The 26,637-nt window shown below is 42.7% G+C and overlaps 1 pseudogene across 1 annotated transcript in view; it reads right to left on the bottom strand.

Annotated features, from left to right (window-relative positions):
• Positions 1-16,132: 16,132 nt before the first annotated feature.
• The window catches only part of LOC147708745 (solute carrier family 60 member 1-like), a 461,401-nt pseudogene continuing 450,896 nt past the window's right edge, over positions 16,133-26,637 (bottom strand). Inside the window, exon 4 of the transcript XR_015296516.1 lies at positions 16,133-17,367. The product of XR_015296516.1 is annotated as a solute carrier family 60 member 1-like (transcript). The remainder of the gene's footprint in view (positions 17,368-26,637) is intronic.

Raw genomic sequence — 26,637 nt, 5'->3', positions numbered from 1 at the left:
ATCTTAGACTCCTCCCTCTTGATGACCAGACAAGTCAACGCCGTCTCATCCTCTTGCTTTAACGTACTTCGTATGCTGAAAAAAATCTTTCGTTGGATCCCCACCGAAACAAGCAAAACTGTCACCCACGCTCTGGTCACTATCTGACTGGACTATGGAAACACCCTCTACGCCGGAACCACTTCCAAACTAAAGAAAAAACTCCAACGAATCCAAAACGCATCAGCCAGACTCATATTAGACATCCCGTGTCAAGCTCACATTACCGGTCATCTGAAAGACCTCCACTGGCTTCCTTTCAACAAGAGAATAATGTTCCGTCTCCTCACCCACGCACACAAGGCCCTCTACAAACTAGGACCCGAATGCCTCAACTCACGACTGTCCTTCTATACACCGACCCGCCAACTAAGATCCTCCAATCAAGCCCTCACTGCAGTTCCACGCATCCAAAGATCCACCATGGGAGGAAGATCCTTCTCCTACTTGGCTGCCAAGACCTGGAATTCTCTCCCCACTCAACTCTGCATTACCCAGAACCACATTACCTTTAGGAAGGAACTTAAAACCTGGCTATTCGATAAATAATGCACCCCCTTCCCCCAAGCGCCTTGAGATCCTCTGGGTGAGTAGCGCGCTATACAAATTCATGAACTTGAACTTGAAGGCGCAGGCTAGCGATACTGGCAACAGCACTCCAGGCACACGGCTGTAGCGAGGCAGCGGCGGAGGGGTCAGAGGTCCTGGCACTCACGGGGGGGGGCGGGCGGTGTGTGGAGCGACCGGCCCTGCAAGCAGGGACAAGGTCACAGCTCACCACCGTGCGGCGACCTCCATAAATGGCCAAGTGTGAGGGAGGAGCAGCTGGGAGGCAGGAGCGGGGTGTCCAATGGGCGGGATACAAAAAAGAAAAGTGGGCGGGCCGCAGGGAAGCAGCGGCGGGGAGCGGGGAGGGGGAGAAGTGCCAGGAAGATACACGGAGACGGCGAAAAACAGAACAGCAGACTGGCAATACAGGGGCACAGGCTATGGCACAAGGAAATACAAAATACAAAATACTAAACACAGGGGCACAGGCTAAGGCGCAGGCTAAAGATACTGGCAACAGCACTCCAGGCACACGGCTGTAGCGAGGCAGCAGCGGAGGGGTCAGGGGTCCTGGCACTCACGGGGGAGCCGCGCAGTGTGTGGAGCGACCAGCCCTGCAAGCAGGGACAAGGCGGTGAACCTTTTGCAGGAGGCTTGGCAGGGACATGTCCGGAGCGACTTTGCCACACTACAGGATTAGGAATTTCATGGTAGTTAGGGCTGGCTTGGGGGTTTGGATGACATTTTTGGAGGAGTTTAATGGTGTACCGATGAATTTTTGGGATGAAAATTCAGTCTGGCAGATTCAGATATTTTCGGATGCGGCGGGTGCACTTGGTTCTGGGCTCTTTTGGGACGTCCTCTGGTGTGCAGAGTGCTGGCCAGATCGATGGTTGCGACAGTGGCACAGCATTGCCATTTTAGAATTCTTTCCTTTCCTGATCGTGATACAGTTGTGGGGCAGGGAGATGGCGAACAGAACAATGCTTTTCCATGTGGATAACATGTCAGTGGTGGAGTTGGGAAACAGACAGAGGGCCAGGGATCTGCTGCTGCTGAGGTTGTTGAAATGCTTCATGCTGATCTGCCTACATTTGAACATTGTTTTCAAAGCTCGACATATGTCTGGAGGAGTGCAGAATGACATTGCAGATGCCTTATCTCGATCTCTTCCAAGCCTCGCCCCCAGGAACGGACGCTGTAAAGACGAAGTCTGTGAGATGGGTGAATAAGGGTTGTCATTCTGGTTGAGGGATCATTGACTGCATCCACCAAGAAGAGCTACGGGTTGGTGTGGAGCGAGTTCTGGGCATTTGAGGGAAATGTGCTGCAAGGCCGGGACCTGGAGCAGGACAAGATCAAAAGGAGAGTGTTGCGTTTTGCACATTTTTGCATTGACAGGAATTTATCACCTACCACTACTGGGGACAAGTTGGCTGGGGTTTCATTGTACGGGAAGCTGCATTGGGGCTTTGACCCTGCCTGGGTTTCTTTTTTTATTCTGGATGTTGAAAGGTTGGGGCAGAAAACTGGGCGGGGGAGGGTAGCACTGAGGGAGGCCATCACATTAGTATGGTTTGTTATGGTTGCGATGATCCAAAACCGACCAGCAATGTAGGGGTAGATGGGTCTGGTTGTGTGAAGGGGGAGCGAGGCAGTGTGCCTGGTACAGTAGTGGCAGCGCTTTCAGGTTGGCCGGGGGGGATGCTACAACGAGATTTTCTGCCATCAGGGTGGTAGTCCGATGTCAGCTTCCCAGCTATTGACGGTGTTGCGCATGGGGTTGCGTCAGCTAGGACAGGACCCTGCTGCATTCGGGACACACTCTTTTCAAACAGGGGCTGCAGGGCGGCAGCAAATTTGGGGTGGGAATGGGACCAGATACGTAGGATCGGCAAGTGGAGGTCGTGTTGCTACGAATGCTCTGTCAGGAAATAGATGTGCTTACGTCTCGATCTGGCAGGAAGAGAATGGGAGGTATTGAAAGGGGGTCTGGGCGGACGCTAGGCCTGATGTTGTCTCTCTTTCAATGCAAGTTGTGTGAACAGTCCAGAGGCCAGGACTGTGACCTGGATCATGGGACATTCCTTTGTGTACTGGGCAGCCAAGAATACATACCAACAGATATACGGCAGGAACTTGGGATTGCACAGCAGCCATCACAAAGTGTTATGGTGGGGTAAAAGTGGAATGTGATAGGAACATGTGCTGCCCTGGTTCACAAAGTTTGTTACACAAAGGGGTTGTATGGACATGCTTTTGATTCATTTGGGGGGAAATTATCTGGTGCAGTTACCTGGTTTGATGCTCTTAAAACACATGCAATGGGATCTTGAAGCCATCAAGAGGAATTTTGCTGAGACTTGCGTTGTATGGACGGAATTTGTGCCAAGTTGCTGCTGGTGGGGGGCAGTATGGCATGCAGCGATTTAATAAAGCTCCTCGTAAGCTGAATGGAGTGATGAGAGTTTTCTGCATGGGAAGGGGAATTACGGTGATCTTTCATGCAGGCATTCGGGAGAGTAAAGCATGCCTGTTTTGAGATGACGGTGTATACTTGTCAAGAATGGGGAATGCATACTACATAAGGGAGTTGCAGGACACAGTGAGTCGATTGTGGAATGATAACATATGGTGCAGGAGAGATCACCTCTGCGTGGTGTGCTGGTACCGAGTGGGAGGGGGTCAGACAAACACCCTTTGGGCTTAATTCTGGGTGGTGGAACTCTTAGGGTGGTGGAGAGTTACATGCGGGCTCTTACACACCCTCGGAGGGAAGAACGGAACACAGGTGAAAAAGCAGTGTGCGGTACCTTGTCAAGTGAGGAGTGAGTTCAGGGGAGGGTGTTTGGGAGATAAAGAAAGAGAGCCTGGGGAGACGACAAGAATGTAATGGTTGGATCAGGGAAAGATGGAACAAGGTATGACATTTGGGGAATGGAGGTTGGTGCGATGTGACTGGCTGCGTGAGGTATGGGGGATCGTGCCTTAGTTAGAAAGTTGATGTTACTGTTTATTAAAGTTGAAATTTGCAACCATGTCCTAATGAATGGCCTTTTATGCTAAATCATGAGTCATGGGTGTTTTTTTGTTGCACGATTCTCCCTATGCCAAAAATGTATTTTGCAGACTGTCTCTTTTGAAAAATGCTTCAGTCATTGGGCAAGGTTTGTGCTATGTAAAACTGCACTAAATAGAATGTAGATTTTGCTTGTCACCCATAGTCTAATCTCATCCTGCAAGAATTACGGACAAAGCGTTAACCTTTGATCTAAAATAGATATACCATCCAGTGGCCAAATTGGAGTGTGAGCAATCCCACCTTCCATGCTTGACCTAACTCTGTGATCCTAGGCAAATACTTTATTTTACCAAACCCTGCTTTTTCTTCATGAACACATATGAGAGCTTCAAATACATGTGTTCAGGATGTGGGCTGTACAAAATCCTCTCATGTTTATAATAGCCATAATATTGCTCCAGCTATAATAAGAATGTAGTAAACATAAAGAGTACACATAATTGACTTGCCTCTTAGCTCACTAATAGTAATGTCATCAGGGTAGGGGGAGGAATGGTTTTCAGTGCATTTTTTAAAATGTTCTAATACTTCTAGCTGATGTACTAAGGTAAAATGCTACCTTATAATAAAGAAATACACTTTTTTGAATTTTACAGGATTGGTTCCCTTACCCACCCGAAGGTAGCATGCTTCATCATAGGGTAATCTCCTTACACTGCAAACCTGGTTGCAGTGCAGGCTACAACCCTCTCTCTAAGAGGGAGGAGCTCAGAGATGTTTTATTTTGGCAAACAATAGAGGTATACCAAAACCCTCTAGGTTTTCACTACCCAGACGCAGGGGACCCTTTTCTGTGCATTTATAATTCACTAAGGACACTTGCACAACATCTCTAGTGTCAAGGTTAATGTGCATTCTGCATTCTCCCTTGATGTAGCTGAAACTGAATAAAAATGGAGCTTTTGCTGTCACAGGAAGGCTTCTACCATGGCCAGCTCCTTTGTCAAGACCCAACGCATGGAGTTCAAAAGGCCTGTGTTGGTTTGCCGCTACTGACCCATCCCGAAGCAGAGGGGCTGTGGAAGGTGTGTGGCTTTTAACTTTATGTTCAGAGCATCCTTGAAATGGGTCTAAGGAAAGATCTGAGTACAACATGGAGGTAAATCCTGCAGCAGAAATTCCAGTGATTATGCAGGGCGTGGCATTACCTTCAGCTACTTCTGGTTTGAAGGATCAAACAAATCTGATGTATTCAGCATGGAATTAATAACCTCCAAGGGAGGAACAGCTAAGAGAGAATCTGCAGGTAACTGAGTCCTAAGGAGATAGACTTTCAATAGTGGAGTCAACTCCTGATAGCCCAACTTCAGTGCTGAAGAGTCCAGTATCAACTCTTGTTCCTGAAGGAAGTGGCTTGGGAGAGCATACAGTGAAATTGGATACTCCTTAGTATAGTGCACCACCAGTGTTAGGGCGACCTACTGAAAGGACTGGTGTAGGTGGGCTTTCATGGAATCTTGCGCAGTAGGGAGGTGTGCTCCCAGGTACTTCTGCTCCATTGTCTGCCTCTAGTACTTTGAAGGTAGGTAGGTGTAGAGAGTGGGATGATGTGTGTGTTTGTGAGAGAGAGAGAACTTGGGGAAACTTGCCTAATGTGTTTTGTGCTGCAGGGAGGCTCACTGGCATGTGGCCCTTTCGTTCTCAACATCAATCTGCACAGCACCGGAGTCAGGCTCAAATGCAGAGGAAGAGTCAGTAGATATACAGTCCAATCAGGTTTGGACCGCAACACCGATCACCCTAAGAAAGAGTTGGGCTTCTCTGCTTGTTACTGGTCTCCACACAGGAGAAAGACGTGGGCCCCAAGGCTACAAAGTGAGAGTTAGATGGGCTTCACCTCTCGATGCATAAGACCTGCTGCATAGAACCTTGAAGGAGAGAATGTCTCGGTCCTCCAGTGCAACAGCAGCTTGGGGTCTATGTCCCCAGATGATGGTTTGGGATCTGGCCATTGCTGCAACAGAGCCTCTGGAGAAGGGTGTCTAGTTCTTGAAGAATCCTTTGCCCTCAAGGTGTTTCACCTTTCCCTTGGATCATTACAACTGACTAGAATAAGTGATCAGGTACTGATGGATACAGACTATTGGTCAGGTAATTTCACCTCCCCCGAGTTACTCTCACTAACTGCATAAGGCCCGTGAAGGTGACCTCCCCTAGGCATGGGGCAGGCAGGAAGGGTGTAAAGTTCCACAATCAGTGGCCAAGATCTAGTACTTACTGCCTGACTCTTCCTCCTGGTGATGAAATTCAATATCTCATTTGAGATCTCTGTTCCTTACCCTGATCCCAGGTCTTATTCTGTTTACAAGTTAGGTTAGGTCCAGAAGGACCTCATTCCTAACAACAGATTGAGTGCATGCATACACTGGATAACTAATCCTAAAACACGAGAAGTTGAGCTGTTATGTAGGTCAGCCACTATAAATGCCCAACATAACAAAATGATATGGCAAAAATGACAATCTTCCAGGTATGAATAAAAAAGGCGGAGATGCGGGGCACAAAATGGCAAAAAATTCTCCAAAAAAGTAGCGGTACTTGCTTTCTGACAAGACCATTCTCTCGCAGAATGATCCCCTTTGTTCTGTCACTTCAAATTATTTTTGCACAAATGGAAAGGAACTGTGCAGTTGCAATTTTTACAGAGAGATGATACAGGCCAACTAATAGACAGTTTCTGTCATAGCATGAAAATGACTCAGGCCTGACTAAGAGATACAGAACCAATCATCAAGGTGCTGTTGATGAAACAAAAATGTTAGAGTAAAATGGGCACAGCTTTTGAGGAACTGCATTGGGTCAAAAGGGAGAAAATCTCAAACATTAAAGACACTGACCCAAACACAGTAATTGAAGTAGACCAAGAACCAGCTTCAGGTCCGATTGACCTACTGGAGAAGCTAAAACATGAGTGTTCAAGTTGGAAATAAAAAGTGGAAGTAAAAGTACTAAAGCTAAGCGGAGTGGCTTGGAGATCACTTTAAACATGCATCTAGGTTCCAGAATTGGAACTTTTTAAACTATATGTAAGACCATACTGATGGTTCCAAAAAACCTTAGGTTCAATTTTTTACTGTTTGCATATACCAGCATCTCCCTACTCTTACAGTTGCCGGTGCTATATGTACCACCATTTATAATTGCGCTAGTAATGCCTTCAATTAATGCAGCTGGAGGAGCTACTAGGAGTCACTAAATTAATAACTAAATGACTTCCCTTAGCCTAGACACACAATGGAACCATAGGTAAGTGCACTCGTTAACTTTTCAGTGCATTAATTGACAAACATGATATTATTCACCCCTTTTGAGGTGCAAAATGTCCTTGGCACATAAAAAGCCAGAATACCCTCCCGGTTGAGTTGTGTGCTTTACAAAGACACATAACATACACATTATACATAACAGCTAACATTTTAATATGGTCCAATACTGCCATCAAGGATTTATGGTGACATAAGGCCTCGTAGTTTATACGTCACCAGACTCTCGAGATGGCAACATAGGACCATATTACACAGGTTGACCGTTATTTATTTTTCATATCACAAGTGTATTTTGGATAGTTATCTTGAAAAAGCGTTATTTCTCAAATTGTATCTAACAAAGAGCACTAATTGTAATTTGAATATTTAGGTGTACCTTTCCTGAGTAAGCTGTTTATAAAGCAGTGGACAATGAAGGTCAGTGGATGCATGCAATTCTGTACTGCAGAATTAACCTCATATTTACGAATTATCTTCATGTCACACAAATTTTGTCAAGTAATTTGTGAACATTGCAGATTTCATGAAAATGTTTCTGTCAAAAATGGATGAAAACAATACTGCTAGAGACCATGCTGCATACTTTTAATTTTTGCTGCATAATTAAGGAAACTATTCTGCATAATTTTGTCCTTGATGCTACATATCCTAGTAGCCCATAGAATGCTAAAGCTATTCAGAGTGGTTGTGCTCTCATTATTATATTGAAATCTGTATTTCGCAGGGAACCATGAAAGGTTTTTATGCCTCTGCACGTTTGCAATAAAAGCATCTAAACATGTGCACATATGTATACTAACCCTTTAAATAACATAATGAAAGATACAAACTCTTCCTTGATCATGTCCTTAAAAAAAGTTACTCTCTTTTGAGTGTAGTCTCAAATAATTTTTTACAGCAACTTTCAGAGTTCTCTGGTTTTGCCTGATTAAGGATGGGCATGCCTATATCCATTTACGTTATCTGTTTCGTGATGCAAGTCCAAGACCAGCTGCATAACATGTTAAGTTACAGGTGCCATTCTGCCAGTTTGCTAGTAGTGTTGTTACAAACAGAAATGTTGATAGGCAATTTAGTTCCGATCACGAATGTCAATACTATCAAACAACTTAAGCACGTGTTCCCTGATTTCATTACAAGAACAGAGGCTACATTATGCATATTTATTTTACTAAAGTCTCAAAGCAGCCACATACGTCACATAGTAAAAGGTTGCAGAACAGAACATTAGAAACAGATAACAGGCATGTGTCAACAACGATCTGCCTCTTTTAAATGCGGCTCCGAGCAGATAAGTTGACTTTACTATTACTACTTGCCATATAATTGTCTTTCCTTTTGCCTTTTAAGTATCTTTCTGGTGGCTTAACCCCATCCCTGCCTCTATACCAATCTCCAATTTATGGAGATCCCCTCTCCACCATTTTTTCCCCATAATTTCAATCCCTAAACATCCCCAACCCCTTCTCACCAACACCCGGCGTAATGCCTCTCTTAATCGAACCCTTCCCTATTGTTATAATGCTTCCTACAGGTTTATCGTAAGTGTTGCTGTTGCTGGTAAGTATTGCCTGTTTTATTCCTCTAATATTTTTTTCTGTATGTATTCATTTTAATAATTGGAGTGATGTAACCCCAACTCGATCACTACCGTTTAATACAATTTTACGACTTTTTTAAAAACAACTAGAGGATTTGGATTTACCTCTCTCCCCAGATGCAGGCCGCGAGCTTCAGTGTGACCCTGCATTGCATTAGGGATTAGAAGAAGATTCCTTGGTAATGGGGGCGCTACGTCCTCCCATTGCCAGGAACCTTTCTTCTCTGCATTCCCTCTCGGCCTGTGAGGTGATCACTTGAACGATCGCGCTCCTCCCCTTGGCAACAGGGAGCAGCAGATCCCTCGAGCACTCGTGTGTCAGTTGCTTGACTTCTATTTTCGATCAGCTGCTGCCTACAACGCCAGACAAGCGCAAGTAATATATTGGACGACCCTGTATAAAAAAAGGGTAGATATCCTTTAGTGATATCAACAATTTAAAGGGTCTTTAATAATACTATTAAAAGGCTCATTATTACAGGTACCACTGAGTGAATCTATTATCTTTTATTATGAACGGTGGAACCATACATAACAAGACTTTTGATGCTGTAACCTACTTGACTGCCTTATTGTGAGGACCACCAGTTGTGTTCTTGAATACAACCTCCAGAGATTACTCTCTATGGGCAAAATGTCACATACATTTTTGTGCTTACTCATTGACCCTTATCCCCCTTTTCTGAAGTGGTGTCACGATACACCACTCCAGTATAGCCGCCAAATATCAAACATACCGAACAACCTTGTTCCAAGATGGCCGCTAAACCTGAGAAAGACCGTACGACCTCCTTACAACATGGCCGTCGGGCTGGTTTCACTACAAGCATCAAACTTTCCCATAACATACACCCCCGCCCCCCAGTAGTGCTCGGCGGAACTAAATACGTTGCAAACTCACTCACTCCACTCTACCACCCGGCCCAGTAGGAGTGGGTAGGTCTACAGACTTTGCGCTACTTGCACCAAAGTGAGTACAGTGAGATGCATGGCTGTGTTTTGAATGCTCTTCACGCCAGATGGCTGCAAGCTCCTGCTACCCGTCACTCATTAACCTCTTGACCACTGTGGATCTGTGTTGTATGGACATATCTAGGATGTATCATGAGTGGTATTGATGGCCCTCTCTATCTGCCATCAATCCCGATACCGCACATTAAATATACATGCTTTGCCCGATGATAATTACTGTGTGTGACGGTGTTGCGGTCAACGCATTGGGCATGTAGGCGGTAATTTTTCAAACGACCCATCCGATCCGCTGCTAAACGCCAGTTGTCGTAATGCACACGTATTGAGCACAAGCCACGCAGGATAACATTATTTTCGTTAAAACCAGCCAGCATGCTATACTTCATTAAGCATGCTTACTTGATGCCACCAGTCTTACAAGTAGAGCTTACCTAACCTACAGTAGAATCCTTGTTGTGGGTGAACATCGTAAGCACTGTTTATCTCCAACATCACACATACCTAACTCTGTAAGCAGTTCATCCACGGCAACACAACCCACATTTTGATCCTGGTGAGGGTGGCGATTGAGAACATTTCTATTTACATTTTAGGTTTAATTGGCCTTACGTATAGGGAATTAGGAGGTCTCTACTGAATATGTGACTCCTAATACATTTAATGCTACTTTTCAATTGTTTCCCCCCCCCCCTTGTTTATCCCAGAATATGAGGAACCACTCATGTTTATTACCTACCGGGTACTGTGAAGCCTGGTTAGTCCACTGTTCTGGATTAGCCCTTCTGCTCTCTGCTACGTTTTTAATTGTGCCACAAGGGCTCGAGTTCACCCTGTGCACTCACAGTGTGGCACTATTGTTTTTAACTGTTTTTAACTGTTTGATGCTCACCACGATATTTAGAGAGTCAATTGCTCACAGGGAATATGAGAGCATTCACCCACTACAATGTAACTACATTTATCATTGTGATTTATTCTCTCACCACAGGTAGTTCCAGTACTACCAGGTATCTGACGAGTTGGCCTTATGGTTGATGTGAGTGTGCAGCCACAACACCATCTTAGTTTTAGTTGTAGATAGTATACCCCTTGCTTTGGTCCTGACGAATCGCCTGCAGAGTATTCATTTGGTGAGAAACATGTTGACCTACCATGTATAAGAGTGCCACAACCTGAGACATAACCTCAGCTTAGCGCCTTATACCTTTTGTTTTTACTTAGGGTAGGAGACCCGTTGATTGAAGTTGTTTTCGTAGGTACTCCCAACCCTATTTTACATTCACTCCAAATACACTAATACACATTCATCTACACACACCAGGCCCCTCACCCCCACTTCACCATACGGCTGTTAGAAAAAGATCTCAGTTAAAGTGCCCCTACTACAGAGAGCCCGTCTGGTATTACACCGCCAACCTATTCAAGATCTCGAGGCTACAGAAAAGGTTATCAAACCCACTGCCCTCCTCAACTCTATCCCCAGAGAGGGAGAGGACCTCCCAACTGAGAATTTAGATCACGTGGACCCACCAACAACACCAACCCATCAAGTGAGTACTATTCCCCTTTCCCCTTCTTTCCCCCTAAAGGTGGGATGCAGACTTAAACTCTTCTATCAGAATTGGAGATTAATTACTCAGGACATTTGGATATTAAACACCGTCAAGGGTTTTATGATAAACCTTTTGGAAACTCCCTCACGAACCTTTTTCCCGAGAGACATCCAGCTGTCCCTAGATCAACAGAAAATAGTAGAGGAGGAAATCTCCTCTATGCTTCAGAAAGAAGCTATAATAGAGGTTCCACTCAAAACTTTTAGATTTATAAGCACACTCTTTCTCATAACAAGGGTTGGAGACCCATGATAAACTTAAGATAACTAAACAAATATTTGGTTTACACTCAGACACTTCAAAAAGGAGGGCGTCCACCTCTTAAGGGATCTACTACTAGAGGGAGACTGGCTAGTCAAACTGGACCTAAAATATGCATAATTCACCATCCCAATGGCCCAAATCCATCAACCCTTTCTTCAATTCATGTGGAAAAAATACCTTTACCAATTTCAGGCACTTCCTTTTGGACTATCCTCTGCCCCATGGTGTTTCACCAAGGTCATGAGAACAGTCGCATCTTCCCTAAGAGAAAGAGATATCCGTCTAATTGTATACCTAGATGACATCCTTCTAATGTCCCAAGACCTCTCACAGATAGTCCAATATCTGAAGAGCGCTATGAACCTTCTAGAAAGCTTAGGGTTTCATCATAAACAATGAAAAATCAATCTTGACCCCTTCCAGAACCCTAGATTTCCTAGGTTTCACCGTAGATACATCAAGATGTCTCCCTTCAAAGACGATAACCAGAATCAGGAAGGAAATAAGACATGTACTGAAACAGGAAGATTTATCTCTGAGGGAGCTAGCTAGACTTCTGGGTCTCCTCTCCTCCTCCATCCAAGCCATCTTTCTGGGCCCCCTAAGCTATCGAGCCCTCCAGAGGGTAAAAGCAAGAGCGCTTAAATTTGGCCTTTGGTACGGAGATCGTATTACTCTAGATCAGGAAGCCAGGTGGGAACTAGCCTGGTGGCTCGAGAACCTAGACGCATGGAATGGCAAAGCAATGTTTAGCTCAATACCAGAGTTTGTTTTAGAATCAGATGCGAGCCTTCATGGCTGGGGAGCTTGTCTTCCCGATCAGAACACCGGCGGTATCTAGTAGCAGTATTAGTCCTATTACCACATAAATTACTTGGAACTAACAGCTGGTCTTTATGCCTTGATGGACTTCAGACACTCTCTTCAGGGAAGGTCAGTCATCTTAAAGATGGACAACATGTCCGCAGTGGCCTATATAAATCGTCTGGGAGGTACAAAATACTGTGGACCTCTCAAATTTAGCCAAAACACTTTGGATGTTCTGCCTGGAACACAAAATCGCTTTCATAGTGGAATACCTCCCAGGGAAACCGAACATCTCGCCAGACTGGAATTCGAGGTTCCTGCTAGACCACAACAATTGGAAACTCAATGTTTCTGTGTTCAGATCTCTGAACATGATTTGGGGACCCCTAGAGATATACCTCTTTGTGAGCAGATTAACCTTTCAATTAGAGAAATACTTCAGCTGGATGCCCGACCCGGGTGCTCTGGCCGTGAACGCCTTCCTACAGTCTTGGAAAGGAGTCAAAGCTTACGCTTTCCCTCCCTTTGCCATGATCCCGAGAGTTCTACAGAAAGTGAGACTGGACATGTGCTACCTTGTCCTAATAACTCCCTTATGGCAATCCCAGGCCTGGTTTCCCACTGCTCTAGAACTAGCTTGCAACCACCCTTCTTAATTCCTACACAAGAGAATCTTCTAACAGACATAGATGGAGGAGGTCATCCCCTAATTCAGAATGGGAGTTTAACCCTTCTTGCCTGGAGAGTGTCAGGAGATCCAATGAAATCTCAGAACTTTTGTCGATGGTTGCAGATTTCCTTGGTGAGTCTTGGGCCCCAGGCACTAACTACAGATATAACAACATATGTAGAAGTTGGGTACATTGGTGCCTGTAAAGGAATCTGGATTCCTTGGCGGCACCTCTTGTTGACATAGTGAACTTCCTTGTTGAACAGTTTGAAAGGGGTCCCAGCTATAGAATAATCAACTACTATAGATCCGCTATCTCTGCTGGCCTTGTCCTTGTCAACGGTAAAACGGTAGATATGAATGTCATTGTTTGCAGAATAATGAAAAGCATTCGTCTGAGAAGACCTCCTAAACCCAAATACAAGAGTCTTTGGGACGTTAAGTTAATTCTAGAGCTGTTCTCCACCGGCCGGGTAATATTCTCCTGAATAGAAAAAATCTTTCCATCAAACTTGCAACTCTGCTACGCCTAATCTCCTGCCAAAGAGTATCTGATGTCAAAGCTCTTGAAATGACAAATAGATCCTATAACATGTTTGGTGTCAAATTTGAGTTATATAGAAGAAATAAAACTAAGTCTGATTCAATCTTTTATCCTCATTTTGATTTGTGCCCAACACTTTGTGTAGTAGATTGCATGAGAGAACATGATCGCAAAATGTCTGTTCTTCGTGCCCAAGGTGTGAACCTGTTACATATATCCTTTGTCAAACCCCATAAAGGTATAACCTCAACCTCTATTGCCAGATGGGTTAAAATTGTCATGAATTTAGCTGGTATTGACTTTAAGAAATTTTGAGCTCACTCTCTTAGAGGTGCTATGGCAAGTAAATCTCTATGGTCTGGAGGTAAGTTGGATGACATTCTCAAAGCTGCCGATTGGTCAAATGCTAGCACCTTTGCACAACACTATTGCAAACCTATCGAACACATGGCTGATGTAGTCTTACAAAGCTACCAACATGCATAATGTAGCCTCCATTCTTGTAATGAAATTGTGATTCTCCTATTACCTTGACTAAAGAATCTTGATTTTATTAAAGACACGGATGCTAACATTATCCCACCCATCCCTTCTTTTGGATGACTGAGGCGTACATTAAATAAGTGCTCATGGTTATTTACTCTGTTAACAATGTCTCATAATTCATTTAATAACTTGTTAACTTTTATAGTGTGTGTTCTTTCTGGAGGCATTTAATTCTCTCTCTTTTCATGTAACCTTTCATAATTTCGAGGCATCTGACCTTTGGATCCTCCTCCGTTTGTCTTTCTCCTTCGTCTTGACTATCTGAGAATCGTTTAGAAGATTAAAATTTGTGGATTTATTCTCTTCTCCACCACATTTAAAAGAGGCAGATTGTTGTTGGCTCATGCCTATTATGTGTTTCTAATGTTCTGTTCTGGAACCTTTTACTTTGTGATGTATGCGACTGCTTGGAGACTGCATTAAAAGAAATATGCATAAAGTTAGCCTGGTGTCTTTAATGAAATCCAGATTCTCTAGTCATGGTAATAGGAGAATCGCAATTCTGAACAAAAACACAGCCGGAATACTTTTTGAAAGCATGGTATGCTGGGCAGCAAACCAACACTGGGGTGCTGTGCTATGCATTTATGTTCTTCCCCTTTAAGTGTTCAGGCTGAATCCACAGTTTACAATGACTATATCAAATGCAATAAACATGTTGTCCAAAGTTAAAAATCAACATAAAAGCCATGTAAAAATCACACAAAAGCTATATCCAGATTACCCCAAAGTTGTGATGTAAGCATATGATGGTAAAAAGAAAAAATCTAAATATATGTATATGTTTATATATTTCAGTGTAAAGTTGCAGCTTGAGGTACAAAATCAAGTCCTACATTTTCTCTTTTGTCTCTGATTGTAGCACCTGACTTTGAGGAGGGGAGCGGAAAGGCCCTTGGTGTGGCGGCAGTGCAACTTCCTCTCAATGCCATGGCAATGTATTCCAAAAGTGCGATTCAATAAATCAATCGAGACAGATTAAGCGCGACTTATCACCTGCCGCAGGGGTATCCAGGCCTAGATTTCCAAGCTGCTCAGTGCATCAGTTGAATAGCCAGGTCTTGAGTACTCTTCTGAACTCCTGAAGAGAGGGTGACATCCAGTTATTGAGGGGGGCTGTTCCAGGATTTTGCCGCAAGGTGGGAGAAAGAGCGTCCTTCACTGTTGCTTTGCGGATACGAGGGGTGTGAGCTAGGAAGAGGGAGATTGATCACAGGAGTCTGGAGGGCTGGTGGAAGTCCAGTCAGTGGTTGATGTAGGTTGGTCCTTTGTTGTGCAGGGGTTTGTAGACATGAGTCAGAATCTTCAATCGGCATCTCATGTGGATCAGGAGGAAGTGGAGTTTCTTCAGGTAAGAGACGATGTGGGCCCTTCTGGGAATGCCGAGGATTAATCTGGCTTCTGCGTTTTGAATGGTCTGTAGTCCTCGAGGAGGTGAGTGGAGGTTCATGAGTAGAGAGCGTTGCCGTAGTCGAAGCGACTGGTGACAAGGGCTTCTGTGACAGTGTGTCTGGTGGAGACTGATAGCCATTTGAAGATCTTTCGGCGCGTGCGCAGTGTGAGGAAGCAGGTGGAGAAGACTGCATTTGACCTGGTTCTTCATGGTAAGTCTGCTGACCAAGATGGCGCCGAAGTTCCAGGCGTGATGGTGATCGTAAGACCAAAACTTAAGACAAAATCCGAACTTTACAACTCCTAAATGCCTTTTGTGAATACCGAAAGTCGTAAAGTTAGGATTTTGTCTCAGATTACTTTTGTGAACCAGGCCCTATGTTCTTGGGCTCTACGGTGAAAGGTGACAGGCGGACTCTCTGTATTCTCCCGTTGAGGAAGGATACAATCCATTGAAAGGAAATGCAGATTTCTGTGGCAATCAGCCAGTGTCCTCTCCTCGGATTGCCTGTGCAATAACAGTCAACTCTGAATACCGGCTGGCTCCCGTCGCTGAAACTACACCTTGTCATATGCAGGGCAAAGGAATTGTGTCAACGAAACAGGTTCAGAGGTAGTGCAATATAAACATTGAGTACCATCTGTAAAGTGGAGATGAAGATCCAGCTCCAGAATGACTGTTCCATGATTCAGAAAACTGGACAGGCCTCGTGGAAATAGAAGCTGATGGTTTTGCAGGGCTTCCTTCATACCTTCTGCCACAGTGATTCATCAGTTGCTGTGACAAAAAAACCCACAGAAAAAAGCATCCATCATAAATCTAGTCATTTATGTCTCTGTCAAGGAGTTTCAGGGCAGAACTGCCAGAAGTCAAGGTAGACAATTTGACAGTCAGGTTCTTCACCAAAGCCTGGCTTGCTCCTTTTACCGGGGACTCACTCCACTTGGATAACCCGAGAAGTCTCTATCACTGAATTCCTTCTTGTGTCATTCATTTTCATCACATCAAAGTCTACTTCATCCCAGTCTTGCGCATCTTCATCATCTTCATAATGCCCTGGCCCCGAGAGCAGCGCTTTCCTATCCTCGCCGTCTCCCAAGTGCTTTGCAGTCCTCTCAAGTGTGGTAGTTGCTATTTTGTACATGGCTGGGAATAAAAAAGTGGAAATCCCAGAGCATCCCAACATTGTGTACATGAGTACTGGAAATTCCTCAAATCTGCCTTGCAGAAATCCCACAATCACAGGAATGCCCATTTCTCCTAAGGCTGAACCGATGACGAACAGAGAGGCCGATTTACCGCTGATTGCGGTGTACTGTCTGGCCCAGGAAATGCCACTGGGGAGGGAGGCAGCCAAGGAAGCGCCAAAAACAGCAGTGCCTGCCCAAAGCACCAAGCTGCTCTGATTGAAAAGCACCATAAAAAGGGAGGATGCCGTGCAGCCTACCACGCTGAGTAGAATTATTGTGCCGGGATACATATAAACTGCAAAAAAGATGGCAAGGGCTCGGATTACAGCAAAGGCCCCCCAAAAGACGGAATTTAGCCCCGCTGCTTTTGTCTCATCCATGTGGACGAAGGTAGTTGCGTAGGTAAACACATAACTACCGTAGGCAACCTCTGCACCGACGTTGAAGAAAAAAAAGAGGAACATGAGTAACATAAGAGCGTTATGGTACATTGCAGTTTGCTGCTCATCCTCTGTTTCAACCATTTTCTCATGTTTCTGGATGCTTTGCAAAAATAAAATAAACAAAGCAAAGGAAACCAACAAAATGTAAGTGCTGATCACAATATAGGGCAACATGTCAATTGATACTTCGAGCCCGAACAGTTCCATGTTTCTGTTGTGAAGGAGTACGCTTGTATTCTTGCTTTCACTCTCTTGCAAAGGTCTCAGGTTCAAAGCCATCTTGGAAAGCAATGGAGCGATAACAGCACCCAAAGCAAAACTGAAGTGAAGGGCCTGAAGATGGGGCCCAGAATTCTTGCCCCAGGCGTCCAATATAACAATGTTTCCACCTGCCAAGAAAAAAAAAGACATTATTATAACTACCAAGACAGGCACTACTGAAAGCATTTCAATCACACTATAATATTTTGAACCACACATTGGGCTATTATTTTTGGAAGGCAAACAAATTAGGAGAGTGAGAAGATGAGATAAGCCTGTTTCTTTTCCCCTTATCTATGTAATAAACATATGAAAATGAGCTTGCTGTCATCCCAATGTGCTGTAATGAATGTACTTCACTCATGTATCTAAAAGACCATTAGGTTTCTTGAAATAATTCTCACCTACAAACCTAGTTGATTGCATGCTTCATCAGTGGGTTACCACTCAAGATGCCTAATGCACCTCAGGTGTGCTACAACACCTGATTACAGCTCTGCTGTTTTTTTTGGGTGAAGTAGTGAATTTGTGAGTGAATTAAAACTACCTCAAAGGAAACTGTCCCTTAGGAAATGTAAATCGTGGATCCCTTGGCTAGGGTTAAAAACAATGAAAGGTGGATGTGAAGTGAGAAAATAATGGTCTTACAAATCCTAGTCGTAGGTCGAAATGTTTCAGCAAATTATGCTTGCCGTATGAGTCACAGTGGCTTTCTTCAGGACCCTAGTCAGCAGATGCATGCACACAAATGCATGCTTAAATTGTGTGGAGTAATTTGTAATTAAGGATTTTCACCCATCTTTTTGTTAATTCTAGAGTGAATATAATGAGAAATCATTATGCATACAATCATGGTAGCTCGTAACGTTTAATGAAATCTGTGCAGAGCCATCGTGTGCCATGCAAGAGTGCCCATCATGTGTGAACATTGTTTTTTTGTTATCATTACAGCATGCGTGTGGTGAACAAGCAGTCCTATCCTACAACATGACGCCTACCGTGCCAAATGGTTATTCCTTTCATTCATTAGTGCAAAAGAATATAGATTATTGAAATCATACCAGTGTGCTCATCCTGATTGAGCAAGTTTCTTCGTCACTTGTGTGCGTACATGTGGGAAACAAACACATTTCTCTGGCCGCATAATGTAGACTATGCCTTTACTTTCTACAATTGGTGAAAGGATTATGTGGTGCTAGCATTGTGGCAAAAAAAATACAAACACGTGTGTATTGCATATCAAGTCTTTTTGTGAAAGAAATAAAGGTAAATAAAGAGACAAAAAAGAGCCTAAAACTGTATCACCTACTTTAATCGTACTGAATTACTGCAAAATGGATCTTGAGAGGAGACGGTGCCTGTAGTTGCACACTTCGGAGGTAATAATTCATTGTCATATAATAAATAAAGTTTGTGTTGACTGTTTTCCCGGCTCCTGAAATCCTTGTTAGCAGGAAAATCTTAAGGATGCAGCCCTCTCTGTCCCAAAACCGTACTTCGTCAAAGCAAGCCACCGGTCATAGTACCTTTTAACATCCTCATCTAGGGCTGAATGTTACTGATCATAGGACATAGGGCTGCCATGGTCTAAATAGCTGTGTTGGCATCTCAGTGCTATGCGATTCCATGTGTGGACATAGTTACTACATTGTATGTTTGATGCAGGCTTGAGGGAATCACCCAGCCCTCCCACACATAGTACACACCCCCTGTGGTGTTAACAGAAGGTTAAAATTATAGTCACCAGACTACAGAAAGAAGCAGCCAGGGCTATGAGAGCCATATTTTATTATGTAGTGTATAGTCATTTAACTTATGGGTGGAAAGAAAACCCTATACCATGAATAATGTGCCGGGATGACTCTCAGTCTCATGTTCTTGAAGGGCTATTATGTTCTTCAAAGTATGAAGTCATACAGAACCATTCTGTTCTACACAATGTACTTTCTAATGTTGGGTCTTATTATATGTAAATGGCATTCCATGGTAAGTTGGCATTTAATTCATTTTTTTGCATAGCCAGGTGAGAAATCCACCGATGTTCCTTATCGAAGAGGAGGTCTTGCCAGTTGTCCTGGCCACTTTCCAGCTATTCAAACACTACCCCCTGCATGATATCTTCCAAAACTATTTGAAACATTTTTCTTAAGTAAAACCATACCCTTACTCTGACCCTGATTACACCCACTCTGAAAAACAATATGACTCATCAGATAACAGCTCGTCCGATGGGGTCTCATCAGACACAGGGAGTGGGTCCAGTGAGGGACGTTATAAGAGCAAACAACCAGGGAAGAATTGGTCCAAACAATGGGCACAGCATTGTCAGCAGTATTCCACCCTTCAAAATCCAATGGGGTTCCCACAACAATTTTACCCTCCACCGCAGCGCCACTTAGTTTTTGGCTGAGGCAATCCTTTTCACAAAGGCCCACCCCCATACTTCCCTCTCAACCAGAGGTTTCCTTTTTTAGAGCGGTGAAAAAGAGGCCAAGGCAGAAGAAGAGACAGCTGGGTACATTGGGAAGAGAATACAATGGGAGCGAATACTAGGAGCAAGTTGAGGGACACACTACTGGGGACTATCACACAATAGGCATTGTGACCAACTTCTCTTCATTAACACTTACAGATACTCAATTGAGGGTCTTGAATAAAGGTTTGGGTAATATGCCCACAGCCCACCTCAACAAACTTCTTCTCCGTTGTGAGTTGGCTAATTTTTTAAGGAAACTTAAATTGAGAGCCTTTTTCAAAAAATCAGAACCGCTCGGAGAAACAGAACGACTATCCCCATTGAGTTACTCACCTTTGAGCAGGTAGTATTTAACGAGGTGGAACAAATACAAGAGAAGGATACCTACCACAACTTGAGCAAGGAAGAGACTAGGGGCCAGATGTAGGTAATCCCCGATTACCGATTCTTAAATACCGAATCATACCGATTCGGTATTTAAGAACTGGCAATCGGGATGTAGGTATATTTACCGAATCAATTACAGAATCAGTAAGATTCGGTAATTACCATTGATTCCTATGGGCCTTGAGGCCCATAGGAATCCATGTCAATTACTGAATCTGTAAATACAGATTCGGTATAATTACCGAATTTACAAGGGGGACAGGGTGTCACTTTGACAGCCTGTTGCACCCCTGTTTCTGGCTTGTGTGCAATGTGACACACATACATGCCCTTAGGGCATGAATGTGTGCCACATGGCACAGGTGTACATGCACAGATGTGCATGTACACAGGAATTCGTTATTCAACCATGAGATAGTATTTCATGGTAAATAACAAATTCTTAAGGGCCTGTGGCACTATTTAAAGTTCCACCTACATCTGGAATTACCAATTCGGTAAATATACTGAGTCGGTATTTTACCGAATCTGTAAATTTAACGATTCGGTAAAATTCGGGTCCCCTACATCTCAAAAACCAATTACCGGTCGGTAACGCGGTAATTGGCGACCTATATCTGGCCCTTTAGCACTGAAAAAATTAATAGCAGTTCAAGCAATTATCATAAAACAGGTAAATAAAATGGAAGGTGCTGTATCACAGAACTATCACAGGACCAAGTGTAATCATCTCCTGGGGGACAGGAAGAACTACAAGATCCTACCCCTGGGTTCATCGCAACAGATAGCAAAAATCAAAAATATTGTGCAAGAAGCCCACTCAATGGGGCTTATTTAAAAAAAAAAGAAACTGATTTCCTTTGCATGAAGAACCCCAAATTACACTATTTCTACACACTCCCAAAGATTCATAAAAACAGAACTCCACCTCCTGGAGGCCCGATCGTGCCAGGTATAGGCTCTCTCCTGGAGCCACTAACGCTTCTGCGACTTCATCTCAAAACCATAGTACAGAGTACCCGACATACCTGTAGGATACAAAAGACCTTCTGGACTTGCTCTATGGTATAGAAAATTACCCCACAAACAATTTACTGGGGAGCTTTGATATAGTAAGCTTGTACACAAGCCTACCTTAGGAGGAAACAATGACAGTCATCAGAGACGCTCTCAAGCAGGAGAAATGGGAATACAACTCCTCTCAAAGATTCATAGTAGATTGTGCCCACCTAGCCCTGATGAGGAATTTCTTCCAATTTGAAGGAACCCTGCATCTCCAATCAGTTGGGACTTCAATGTGACGCACCTTTGCCCCTAGTGTGGCAGAATTATATTTGTTTTATTTTGAATGGAAGCACATCCTCAATGACAACATCCTTACAGAAGGCATACAAAATTGTGAAAGTAGAATAACAATGACATTCTTATCATCTGGAATGGAAACATACCTTAGTTTACACCCTTCCTGGGATGGATCAATGGCTGTGACAGAAATCTGAAATTCATGCACACAGTGGACTGTACATCCATTACCTTCTTGGATATTACAATAGTTGCAGAAGATCGCGGACTACAGACCAGGACTTATAATAAACCCACGGTTAAGAATACACTACTAAAATTTGACCGTTTCCACCCGCACCCTATGGGCAATTTTCTGCAGCAAAACCTTGAATTTCAACAGACAAGCAAAATCCTTTATCGACAAATTGCATGAGTGGGACTACCCACAAAAGTTCATAAGGACAAACCGAAAACGGGCACAAAATCACAACAGCAGAGCCTTGCTCAGATGAACATCACCACCCCCTTGAAATGCATCACCACCTTCAACACAATTTCAAACCATGCAACAAAATAATTAACAAGTATTGGTGGATTCTGCAAACACAGAAGTTCAACTGGGATAAGCCTATTTACTCCCTCAAGGGAGCCAGAAGATTAAAGGATAGACTGGTTTCTACATGCCCTAAGAAACAATCCGAATCAAAAAACATTGTGCTGAATAATCGGGACCTACCACAAGTAGTGGGTCATTATGCTTGTGGTACCTGTAGCATATGCCACCTAACCACTACCATAAAAAAGCTCAAGCTGTACCCTGGAAAGGTGTTGAAAATAAAAAAAGCACACTAACTTTCGCTGAACCAATGTGATTTACATGATCATATGCCCCTGTCAGCTACGCTATGTGGGAATGACCAGCTGAAAAATCAAGACCCGGATCTGCAAGCATTGGAGCAAGGTCAGATGCAACTGCAATACAACAAGGATGATAGATTACTTCCTAAAGATGGTCACATGCCTAACGGCATGTGGTGGGTAGTTATTGAACAGCTGGAAGGAGGCCAGGACAACTTGCAAGACCTCCTGTTCCAAAAGGAACAACAGAGGATTTATCGCCTGGCCATTCAAAAAAAGTCATTAAATGACTACATACTATGGAATGTCATTCATGTATAATTAGACCTGACATTAGAAAGTACATTGTGTAGAACAGAATAATCCTCTATGACTGCACATTTTGAAGAACATAGTAGCCCTTCATGAACATGAGACGGAGAGTCATTCCAGCACATTATACGTGGTATATATTTTTTTTTACCACCCATCATGTTGAATGACTATACACTATACTTTTTGTGCCTGAATAAGTATGTGTCTACCACGTATGAATATTCTTGTAAGTTTAAAAGAATGGTCAATATCACTGGTCTTCAATCTATTCATTACTCGGTGGGGAATTGATTTGGTTAAAAAATAGGCAGTTGTTAACAGACAACAGACTAGTATGCACATAATAAAATTTATCTTTCAATTCCCCAGCTATTCCTTTGCGTAGTCTGGTGACTTTAAGGTTAACCTTGTGACAACACCACAGGGGACATGCACTATGTGTGGGAGGGCTGCGTGACTCCCTTCAGCCTGCATCAAACGCATGACGTACTAACTAATCCGCACACGAAAATGCAGAGCGCCAAGAAACCAACATGGCTATTCAGACCATGTCAGCCATGGGATCAGTAACATTTGGATCTGGATGAGGATGGTAAAAGGTACTATGACGGGTGGCTTGCATTGACACAGTACGTTTTGGGGGAAGGGGGTCGCATTCTTAAGATTAGCCTGATTTTCCCACTAACAAAGTTGTCAGGAGTCAGGCAAACAGTTAATGCAAACTTTACAGGAGGCATTGTATGACAACAAACTATTAACCCCACAGTGTGTGACTAAAGGCAAAGCCCCCTCTTATTATCCATGTTGCCCTAATTCAGTGCGATTAAAGTAGGTGTCACAGTTTTAGACACTTTTGTGTCTCTTTATTTCTTTCATAACAAGCCACGGTACTCAACTCATGAGTGTATGCATTGCACTTCTTTTGCCACAATGCTAGCACCACATAATAATTTCACCAATTGTAGATAGCAAAGACATAGTCTGCCTTATATGGAAGGAAAAATGTGCTTGTTTGCCACATGTACCCACAAATGTGGCAAATAACCTTGCTCAAGCAGGATGAGCAGACTGGTATGATTTTAGCAATATATCTTCTTTTCACTAATGAATGAAAGGAATAACCACTTGGCATGGCATGCGTCATGCGGTAGGATAGGATTGCTTGTTCACCACACGCATGCTGTAATGATAAAAAAAAACAGTGTTCACACGACAAGCATTCTTGTATGGCACACGCTGGCTCTGCACAGATTTCATCAAACGCTACCATGATTGTATGCTTAATCTTTTTCTCATTATATCCACTCTAGAATTAACTAGAAGATTGGTAAAATCGTAAGTTATGAATTACTCCACACCATTTACGCATGCCTTAGTCTGCATGCGTTTACTGACTAGGTTTTGCCTAGCAACTTGGTCCTGAAGAAAGCCGCAGTGACTCATACGGCACGCATAATTGGCCGAAACATGTTGACATAACACTAAGATGTGAGAGAGCATTATTTTCTCACCTCACATCCAACTTCACTGTTTTTAACCCCACCCAATGGATCCACAATTACAATTTCTAAGGGACAGATTCCTTTGATGTAGTCAATCACAAATGTACTACTTCACAAAACAAAAAAACAGCTTCACTGTAATCAAGCGTCGTAGTAGACCTGAGATGCTTTGGCATCTCGGGTAGGAACCCAATAATGAAGCATGCCACCAACTATGTTGGTGGGTGAGTGTTCTTTTAAGAAACCAAATTTTTTTGGGGGTACATAAGTGAAATACATTTGTTACAGCACATTGGGATGGTAGCAAACGTGTTTATTATTTTTGGAAGCCAAAAGACACAAACACATATCTCTCTGTGTAGACAGAAAAATATGTATTTGTGTATTTGCTTACATACATTTTGTTTAATATTTAATTAGTCAGTAGAATAATGTTTAATAAATTGAACATCAGTATGAACTTGATGTTACTTGCCCAAAGAGCAACCTTGCAAGATTAAGAGATACATAGGTGAGACGTTGATGGTCAGGGCTGAATAGAAGGTGCTGGGCCAGGACCTCTTGCTATTTTTAGAGAGGAAAGCATCATCAGGAAATCAGCTGAGTAATTTGTCTATTGAGATTTATTTCCTTGTATCCTTTTGGCCATAACATTTTCTTTATGATTAGAATAACATGAATATATCCAAATAGAATGCCAAACTCCATCTCAATAATAAATCAAAATCACACAGAATATTTGTGCCACTTTGGGATGACAAGTGATTTGTTAAAAAACACATATGCCTTTCTATTATTATATCATTAAGTTCATTGTCTGGAATCATTTATTTTTAAAGAAAGGACCATAACACTACCTTCCCAAACACAAACGTGGAGCCAAACCAACTACACACCAAGATTTAATATAGTGACCAAGCATCCTAGAATTGTGGGGATTGTTCTGGTTTTTCACCATTTCTGAAAGCACTTTAACAAAGATGATACTGTGTGAAAATATTGCATTCCATTACACTCTAGAGCTTCATTGTCAGAGTTTTCTATGTTGGTTCATGCTGTCAATTAAGTCATTCAGTGCCCGTCGGGCAGTGCAACCTTGTAGTCCTAATTTCATGTTTGTGGAATGGTACTTTTTTTTATCTGGTCACTTTAGAAAAGAGAGGATGCACGAATCCCATCATAGGGCACAATTAATTTTCAAGATAGAAACCTGAATCTCATCCAGACCTGCTTCCCCAGAATATTGTGCTGTCTTTATGTACAAAGCTAGAAGTTCAGAAACAACAGTTTAATATAAACTTGGTATGATCAAATGTATCTGGTACCTTGAATTTGACTGGGACATCCTTAACCGCATAAAGCAAAGTTAAGAACATGATACACTCTTTTCCAGGTATTGAGAATGTACCAGTTTCCTATTTTGTTCCTGTATCTAATGTGTTGATAAGTCAGACGCTGTACTATTCTCTTCTCTAGGTAAGTTTTGCAAAGAGACCTACAGCTAATCCTCTCATTAATTGTACGTTTGATACAATAATTTCATAATGTTTTTTCTTAATTTATTGATTTTACCTGCTGTCAATGGTAAGTCATTTCTGTGGAGTAATCATATTGTACTTTTCTGCCTAACTTACATTTTTGACTTTTCTTAAATCCTTGTCTACAGAATTTTTAACCAAGGAAACCAACTCAGAGATAGTAAATTCAAAAGTCTATTGTACAATGAAACTCTCAGTAAGTACAGAGTTCTACAGTACACCATGAACATAGAACATGTCATGTGTGACATCATATGTGAGGTCATAAGGAGTGCATGGCTGGGACGTGAATTACAGTTATTGTTACTAACTTTAGCTTCTGAATTTCTGTGGCTTTCTTATTTTAAAACGTTAATGTTGTCACTGAGAAACTCACCTAACTATAACGTTACTTTAACATTTGTTTTTTTCAGTGAATTTCTATATTTTCTAATGAAAACAGATATACATATTTTAAATAAGTTTGTTATGTTTTTGAGTGTATGTTTCTTGAATGGTTGTATAATATGTGTTGTGTTCAGACATTATTTTCAGGGATGTGGAATTCCTATAGCCCGACACCCAGGACATATTGTTTGGGGTCAAGGGCAACAAGTTTGCTTGTGCATTTTGTCCTTGAGACAAGTAGACCCAATCCTCTACAGCACAAACCCTTTGGCTGCCAGTTTACAGTACCACATTATGAATCAGGGAAGGACAATGTCTGCAGTTTAGGTAATATTTGTATACATGTGTTAATGCTGTTCAAACTTGTATTTATGGTTCATTATTGAAAAGACTTTGTTAGGGTGAGCGCTCTAAATAAATGTAGTAAGCTCAGACTGCACTACTGACACTGGTTCTAGTATTAAAATGTAATCACACGTTTTCAAAGTTTAGCAATATGAGGCTATGTTTAATGCACCCAGAATGATTTCTGATTAGTTGCAAATATTTGCAGAAGCTTGAAAGCAAGATTGATGATTCTTTGCTTTCAAAATAAAATGTTCGCAAAAAATGGAATTAGGAAAAATACATTTAGCTAAACTACTGTAAAAT

The sequence above is a fragment of the Lissotriton vulgaris genome, chromosome 6 (assembly GCF_964263255.1).
Source record: "Lissotriton vulgaris chromosome 6, aLisVul1.2, whole genome shotgun sequence".
In the NCBI taxonomy this organism is placed as follows: Eukaryota; Metazoa; Chordata; class Amphibia; order Caudata; family Salamandridae; genus Lissotriton; species Lissotriton vulgaris.
This window is presented reverse-complemented; position numbering and strand designations above follow the sequence as displayed.